Source organism: Myxine glutinosa, chromosome 10 (assembly GCF_964187855.1).
Source record: "Myxine glutinosa chromosome 10, kmMyxGlut1.1, whole genome shotgun sequence".
In the NCBI taxonomy this organism is placed as follows: Eukaryota; Metazoa; Chordata; class Myxini; order Myxiniformes; family Myxinidae; genus Myxine; species Myxine glutinosa.
Window position 1 is genome coordinate 55,275,867 of NC_136270.1, and position 7,762 is coordinate 55,283,628.

Here is a 7,762-nt window from a genome sequence, read left to right on the forward strand (position 1 = left end):
TCCGTACGTTCATACACCTCGTATATCTCCGTACGTTATCCATACATTCATACACCTCGTATATCTCCGTACGTCATCGGTACGTTCATACACCTCGTATATCTCCGTACGTCATCCGTACGTTCATACACCTCGTAAATGTCCGTACGTCATTCGTACGTTCATACACCTCGTATATCTCCGTACGTCATCCGTACGTTCATACACCTCGTATACTTATTACCGGACGTCATCCGTACGTTCATACACCTCGTAAATCTCCGTACGTCATCCGTACGTTCATACACCTCGTAAATCTCCGTACGTTAATCATACACCTCATATATGTCCCGACATCATCCGTACGTTCATACACCTCGTATATGTCCGTACATCATCCGTACGTTCATACACCTCGTATATCTTCGTACATCATCCTTACGTTCATACACCTCGTATACTTATTTCTGTACGTTCATACACCTCATATATCTCCGTCCGTCATCCATACGTTCATACACCTCGTATATCTCCGTACGTCATCCGTACGTTCATACACCTCGTATATCTCCGTACGTTATCCATACATTCATACACCTCGTATATCTCCGTACGTCATCGGTACGTTCATACACCTCGTATATCTCCGTACGTCATCCGTACGTTCATACACCTCGTAAATCTCCGTACGTCATTCGTACGTTTATACACCTCGTATAAATGGATGTTTTCTTCAACAGCGATTAAAGGTGAATAAATGACGTCGAGAGTGCTTCGTGAATTGTATAAAACCCCAAATGAAACCCCAAGTCCTCAACTCTCCGCCAATTGAACCAATTGGAGCAGAGGAAGAACAGGAGACATTCACGGCAAAGTTGGTGAAGTCCAGAAGGGAGGATTTGCCATTGGGAGAAATCCAGGTTGGAAAGGTCACAGATTGAGTCGGTTCCATGGAGTCACAGAAGTCCTTTGCTTAAATGTCATGGTTTGTGATAGAGGTACCAACACCCAGCCATGGTTCGTGATATTAGTACCAACACCCAGTCATGGTTTGTGATAGAGATACCAACAACCAGTCATGGTTCATGATGGAGTTACCAACACCCAGTCATGGTTCATGATAGAGGTACCAACACCCAGCCATGGTTCGTGATATTAGTACCAACACCCAGTCATGGTTTATGATAGAGGTACCAACACCCAGTCATGGTTCATGATGGAGGTACCAACACCCAGTCATGGTTCATGATGGAGGTACCAACACCCAGTCATGGTTCATGATGGAGGTACCAACACCCAGTCATGGTTCATGATAGAGGTACCAACACCCAGTCATGGTTCATGACGGAGGTACCAACACCCAGTCATGGTGCATGATGGAGGTAACAACACCCAGTCATGGTTCATGATGGAGGTACCAACACCCAGTCATGGTTCATGATGGAGGTACCAACACCCAGTCATGGTTCATGATAGAGGTACCAACACCCAGTCATGGTTCGTGATAGAGGTACCCACACCCATCCATTGTTCGTGATACAGGTACCAACTCCGAGCCATGGTTCGTGATAGAGGTACCAACACCCAGTCATGGTTCATGATAGAGGTACCAACACCCAGCCATGGTTCATGGTAGAGGTACCAACACCCAGCCATGGTTCATGGTAGAGGTACCAACACCCAGCCATGGTTCATGGTAGAGGTACCAACACCCAGCCATGGTTCGTGATGGAGGTACCAACCCCAGGCTTCACGACTATGAAGTATACTATTAGAATGTGAGTACGTCTCGAAAGTATGTACAATTTTTTTTTTTTTTTTTTTTTTTTTTTTTTTTTTTTTTGTATACAAGATCGAGGCTCGTGAAAGAGCGAAGTCTGTAAAGTCTGTACAATTAGAATGTGAGTACGTCTATAAAGTATGTAGTATTAGAATGTGAATACGTCTATAAAGTATGAACAAACAGAATGTGAGTTCATCAATAAAGTATGTACAATTAGAATGTGAGTCCGTCGATAAAGTCTGTGCAATTAGAATGTGAGTACGTCTATAAAGTATGTACAATTAGAATGTGAGTACGTCTATAAAGTATGTCCAATTAGAATGTGAGTTCGTCTATAAAGTATGTCCTATTAGAATGTGAGTACGTCTATAAAGTATGTACAATTAGAATGTGTTTTCGCCTATAAAGTGTGTACAATTAGAATGATGAGTACATCTACAAAGTATGTACAATTAGAATGTGAGTACGTCGAAAAAGTATGTACTATTAGAATGTGAGTACGCCTATAAAGTATGTACTATTAGAATGTGAGTACACCTATAAAGTATGTACTATTAGAATGTGAGTACGTCTATAAAGTATGTACTATTAGAATGTGAGTACGTCTATAAAGTATGAACAAATAGAATGTGAGTACGCCTATAAAGTCTGTACAATTAGAATGTGAGTCCGTCGATAAAGTCTGTGCAATTAGAATGTGAGTACCTCTTTAAAGTATGTACAATTAGAATGTGAGTACGTCTATAAAGTATGTACTATTAGAATGTGAGTACGTCTATAAAGTATGTACTATTAGAATGTGAGTACGTCTATAAAGTATGTCCAATTAGAATGTGAGTACGTCTATAAAGTATGTCCAATTAGAATGTGAGTACGTCTATAAAGTATGTACTATTAGAATGTGAGTACGTCTATAAAGTCTGTGCAAATAGAATGAGTACGTCTATAAAGTATGTACAATTAGAATGTGAGTACGTCTATAAAGTATGTCCAATTAGAATGCGAGTACGTCTATAAAGTATGTACAATTAGAATGTGAGTACGTCTATAAAGTATGTACTATTAGAATGTGAGTACGTCTATAAAGTATGTCCAATTAGAATGTGAGTACGTCTATAAAGTATGTACTATTAGAATGTGAGTACGTCTATAAAGTATGTCCAATTAGAATGTGAGTACGTCCATAAAGTATGTACAATTAGAATGTGAGTACGTCTATAAAGTATGTACTATTAGAATGTGAGTACGTCTATAAAGTATGTCCAATTAGAATGTGAGTTCATCGATAAAGTATGTCCAATTAGAATGTGAGTACGTCTATAAAGTATGCACGATTAGAATGTGAGTTCGTCCATAAAGTATGTACTATTAGAATGTGAGTACGTCTATAAAGTATGTACAATTAGAATGTGTTTTCGCCTATAAAGTGTGTACAATTAGAATGATTACATCTACAAAGTATGTACAATTTGAATGTGAGTACGTCGAAAAAGTATGTACTATTAGAATGTGAGTACGCCTATAAAGTATGTACTATTAGAATGTGAGTACACCTATAAAGTATGTACTATTAGAATGTGAGTACGTCTATAAAGTATGTACTATTAGAATGTGAGTACGTCTATGAAGTATGTACTATTAGAATGTGAGTACGTCTATAAAGTATGTACTATTAGAATGTGAGTACGCCTATAAAGTATGTACTATTAGAATGTGAGTACGTCTATAAAGTATGTACTATTAGAATGTGAGTACGTCTATAAAGTATGTACAATTAGAATGTGAGTAAGTCTATAAATTCTGGACAATTAGAATGTGAGTACGTCTATAAAGTATGTACAATTAGAATGTGAGTAAGTCTATAAAGTATGTACAATTAGAATGTGTGTTCGCCTATAAAGTGTGTACAATTAGAATGTGAGTACATCTACAAAGTAGAATGTGAGTACGCCTATAAAGTATGTACTATTAGAATGTGAGTGCACCTATAAAGTATGTACAATTAGAATGTGTGTTCGCCTATAAAGTGTGTACAATTAGAATGTGAGTACATCTACAAAGTATGTACAATTAGAATGTGAGTACGTCGAAAAAGTATGTACTATTAGAATGTGAGTACGCCTATAAAGTATGTACTATTAGAATGTGAGTACACCTATAAAGTATGTACAATTAGAATGTGAGTACGTCTATAAAGTATGTACAATTAGAATGTGAGTACGTCTATAAAGTATGTACAATTAGAATGTGAGTACACCTATAAAGTATGTACAATTAGAATGTGAGTACACCTATAAAGTATGTACAATTAGAATGTGAGTACACCTATAAAGTATGTGCTATTAGAATGTGAGTACGTCTATAAAGTATGTACAATTAGAATGTGAGTACGGTTTGTTTTTTTTTTTTTTGTTTTTGTTTTTTTTTGTATACTGAATCGAGGCTCGTGAAAGAGCTAAAGAGCTAAAGAGCTAAAGTTATAAAGTATTACAATTAGAATGTGTGTACAACTATAATGTACTGGTAAAAGTACCTGGCGTTGCCGGGTATCGTGGGGTCGCTTTGTGATGGTAATATTAAGAGAAGGGGTTGGAGAGAGGAGGAGTGGAGACAGAGTAGGTGAGGTGGAGGGAAGCGGAGGAGGGAGATAGGGATGGGGAGGGGAAGGGGGAGAGAGAAGATGGGAGGGATGAGGGGTGGGGGAGTTGGAGGGGAGAGGGAAGGGAAAGGGGTAGGGGAGAGAGGGGAGGGAGAAAGGAGAAGGAGAAAGGAGGGTGGGGAGTGAAGCTTCACCACATGTCGCTATAATGTAACCTCCAGAAGGAAGGGGTGGTGCGAGTAGGGGATTGGGAGTGAGAGAGGGAGGGCAGGTAAGGTTAGGGTAGGAAGGGGTTGTGGGAGGAAAGAGAGGGAGGGGAGCGGTGAAGGGTGAGGGGTTAGCGAAGCAACTGACATATGTGCGGGTAAACGGCGGGAGTGACTACGCCCCTTATCCCACACCACCTATCCTCCCATTCTTCTCCCCTTCTCCTCCGCCATCCCATTTCCTCTCTCTACTACCTACCCAATCCTCCCCTTTCCTCCTCCCCCCACATCGACCCATCCCCTCCTCCCCCTTCCCTCGCCATACACCCCTCTCCCCTCCCATCCCTCCTCCTCACAGCTGTGTATTGGTCACGTTCCTGCAATAACACTTACCATGACCTAACCGTTCCCTTTCCAATGATGCCCCTTGTTGAATCCCAGCCAGTTAATGTGTGACCCTAAGCATAACGACTTTCACAGCTTTGATCCATATTTTCCTCATACTCCATTCACATGGATGAATCTTGATTTGTCCTTGACACCTCCACTTAATAAGAAACTAGGCTTTCGGGCAGCGAATAAATTATTGGGTAAACGGCGGGAGTAACTACGCCTGTCTCGAACGTTGTAAGCTAGTCTAAATTTATCGGATTTCTGCCAAATCTGGTGTAGTCAAGTGTTCAACCACTCCAGCAGCAACCGAAATGGAAACAGAAATCAAATTGAAGTTAAAATAAACCCGTGAGTTCCTTTACAAAGTCATAATTCCCGACTTTTAAACAATCCACACAATCCTAACATAATCCAAAAGCTTGTTTCTGTGCTTGTAACCCCAGGCATACAATGATATCAATAACTTTAACCAAAATCTTCATTTAGCCAACTTTATTCGTCGAAAATGCCAAAGTGAAATGAAAATATGGCCAAAGTGAAATGGAAATGAGAAAAAGTGGCAGGAATTTGTAATTTATTCAGGGTCCCGCGGAGAGAACTTGCCTACTCTAACATCCACCAACCACCAATGATGGCAGAGGGGTCCTCCGGCTCAACATCCTTGTGATGGACTGCGCACGCATCGATGCATTACCCTGAATGTAACACCAAGGTGGCAGTTTGTTATGCAACTATAAGTGACACTGAAATTTATATGTTTTATATTCTGGACAAATTAATTAAACAATTTAAAATACTCGCGTACAAGTCTTTCTGCTCCTGTCCATACTGTCTGCTACTTGTAGTGAATGGCCAAAATGTGCCGAAATGGGATATTGCAATTTCCCCAATCGTTGGGGCGATGTGAGCGATGGTGTGTGGTCGCTCGATGTCTTCATGCAGTTCAGGTTGACGTCCTCGAACTCTTCAGGTATCTTATTATAATAGAGCAAACGTATGTGGTTATGTTTGTTTATATGCGACGAAAAAGGCTTCTTCTTCTTCTTCTTCTTCAATTAAAATTAACACCCAAAACAGTCCGTCAACTCTTAATTACGTTTAGACTGCTGAGACCCCTGAGACCTTTGACAACCATTTAAATCCCCCAGGACCCTTAAGACCACCAAGACCCCTGAAGACCCAAAATACCCTGAAGACCCCAAAATACACTGAAGACCCAAAACACCCAAAAGACCTTGAAGACCCAAAAGCCCTGGAAGATCCAAAAGACCCTGAAGATGCCGAAGACCCAAAACACCCCAAATAACCAAAATACCCTTAAAGGCCCTGGGGATCCAAAAGACCCTGAAGATCCAAATGGCCCAAAGACCCAAAATACCCCAAAGACCCAAAACACACTGAAGACCTAAAACACCCCGAAGACCCAAAACACCCCGAAGACCCAAAATACCATGAACACCCAAAAGACCCAAATGACACCGAAATGGTCAAAGATGCCTATCCCTCTGAAACGACGTGTAGTGAGGTATGCAGAGCGCGCCGAGTCATGCAAGTGTTTGTAATTAGGCCATGTTACCAATCCTGATCATGTGCAGCAGCCATTCACTGCCTTTGTACAAATCTGGACAAAGTGCCTGACAATAACCCGTTTATTCTTCTCGAAAGACATTGTGGGAATGCTAACATCAACCACCGATGGAGACTTCATACAAGACATCACCAACCTTGTCTTCAGAAACAAGCACACGGGCAGGTTCTACGAGTGGCAATTTGATTGGTTGGGATGATGTAAAATGTCATAAGATTTTGTCCAAATACTGCTAAACAGAAAACAAGTCCAAAAGTCTAACAGCGGCGTAGCTGAGCTTGTTTGATACTTTAGTTGAAGAGGATAGTATTACCTGGGTGAAGATATCAGTTAACAAATAATGTAAGTATTAAATTATATTGAAGTTCTCCAAGTCTCTCAGCTGTCTGTCACCATGGAAGTGAAGAGACTGCATTGAGACGCTGATTTATTCTATATGTTTCGAGTCAACAATAAACCAACCATACACCGCTTCAATCTAGTAACTTTGCCGTCACAATAAGGGACTGCAGTGTTACAATTATATTTACTATATTATTATTATTATTAACGTCATTATTATTATTATTCTTTTTAATATTATTATGAAAACGATACTACTGTTGTTATGGTCTGTGAACTTTTTCTTCTTCCTTCCCCCACACTCCCCTGTGAGTTAGACCAAGTGGTTTGGTCCATGTGTATAAAGCCTATGATTGGCTGTGGGGCAGAGGAGAGAGTGGCCATTTTGGAGGAGGAGGGGGCGGGTCATGGCAGGTCATGGCAGGTCATGGCGGGTCATGGCGGGTCATGGCGGGTCATGGCGGAGTGCCGGGTGCCTTTTCGGGTGTTGTAGAGTTTCCAGCTGCAATCTCTCCACCTGAAGGGTATGCTGGATCAACCCCCCTGCAGCCGCCTCTCTACCTGAAGGGGGACTTTGATCGAACTCTTGCTGCCGTACCTCTACTGCCTTGGGGCCTACTCGTGGACTTGCTTACTCCTACCCTCTCGTGCTGGGCCTGCACTGGTTCCTACCACTGGGCCTGCCCTGGGGCCTACTGCTGGGCCTGCCTTGGGGCCTACTGCTGGGCCTACCTTGGGGCCTACTGCTGGTCCTGCCTTGGGGCCTACTGCTGGGCCTGCCTTGGGGCCTTCTGGTGGACTTGCCTACTCTTACTCTCTCGTGCTGGGCCTGCACTGGGGCCTACCCCTGGGCCTGCCCTGGGGCCTACTCT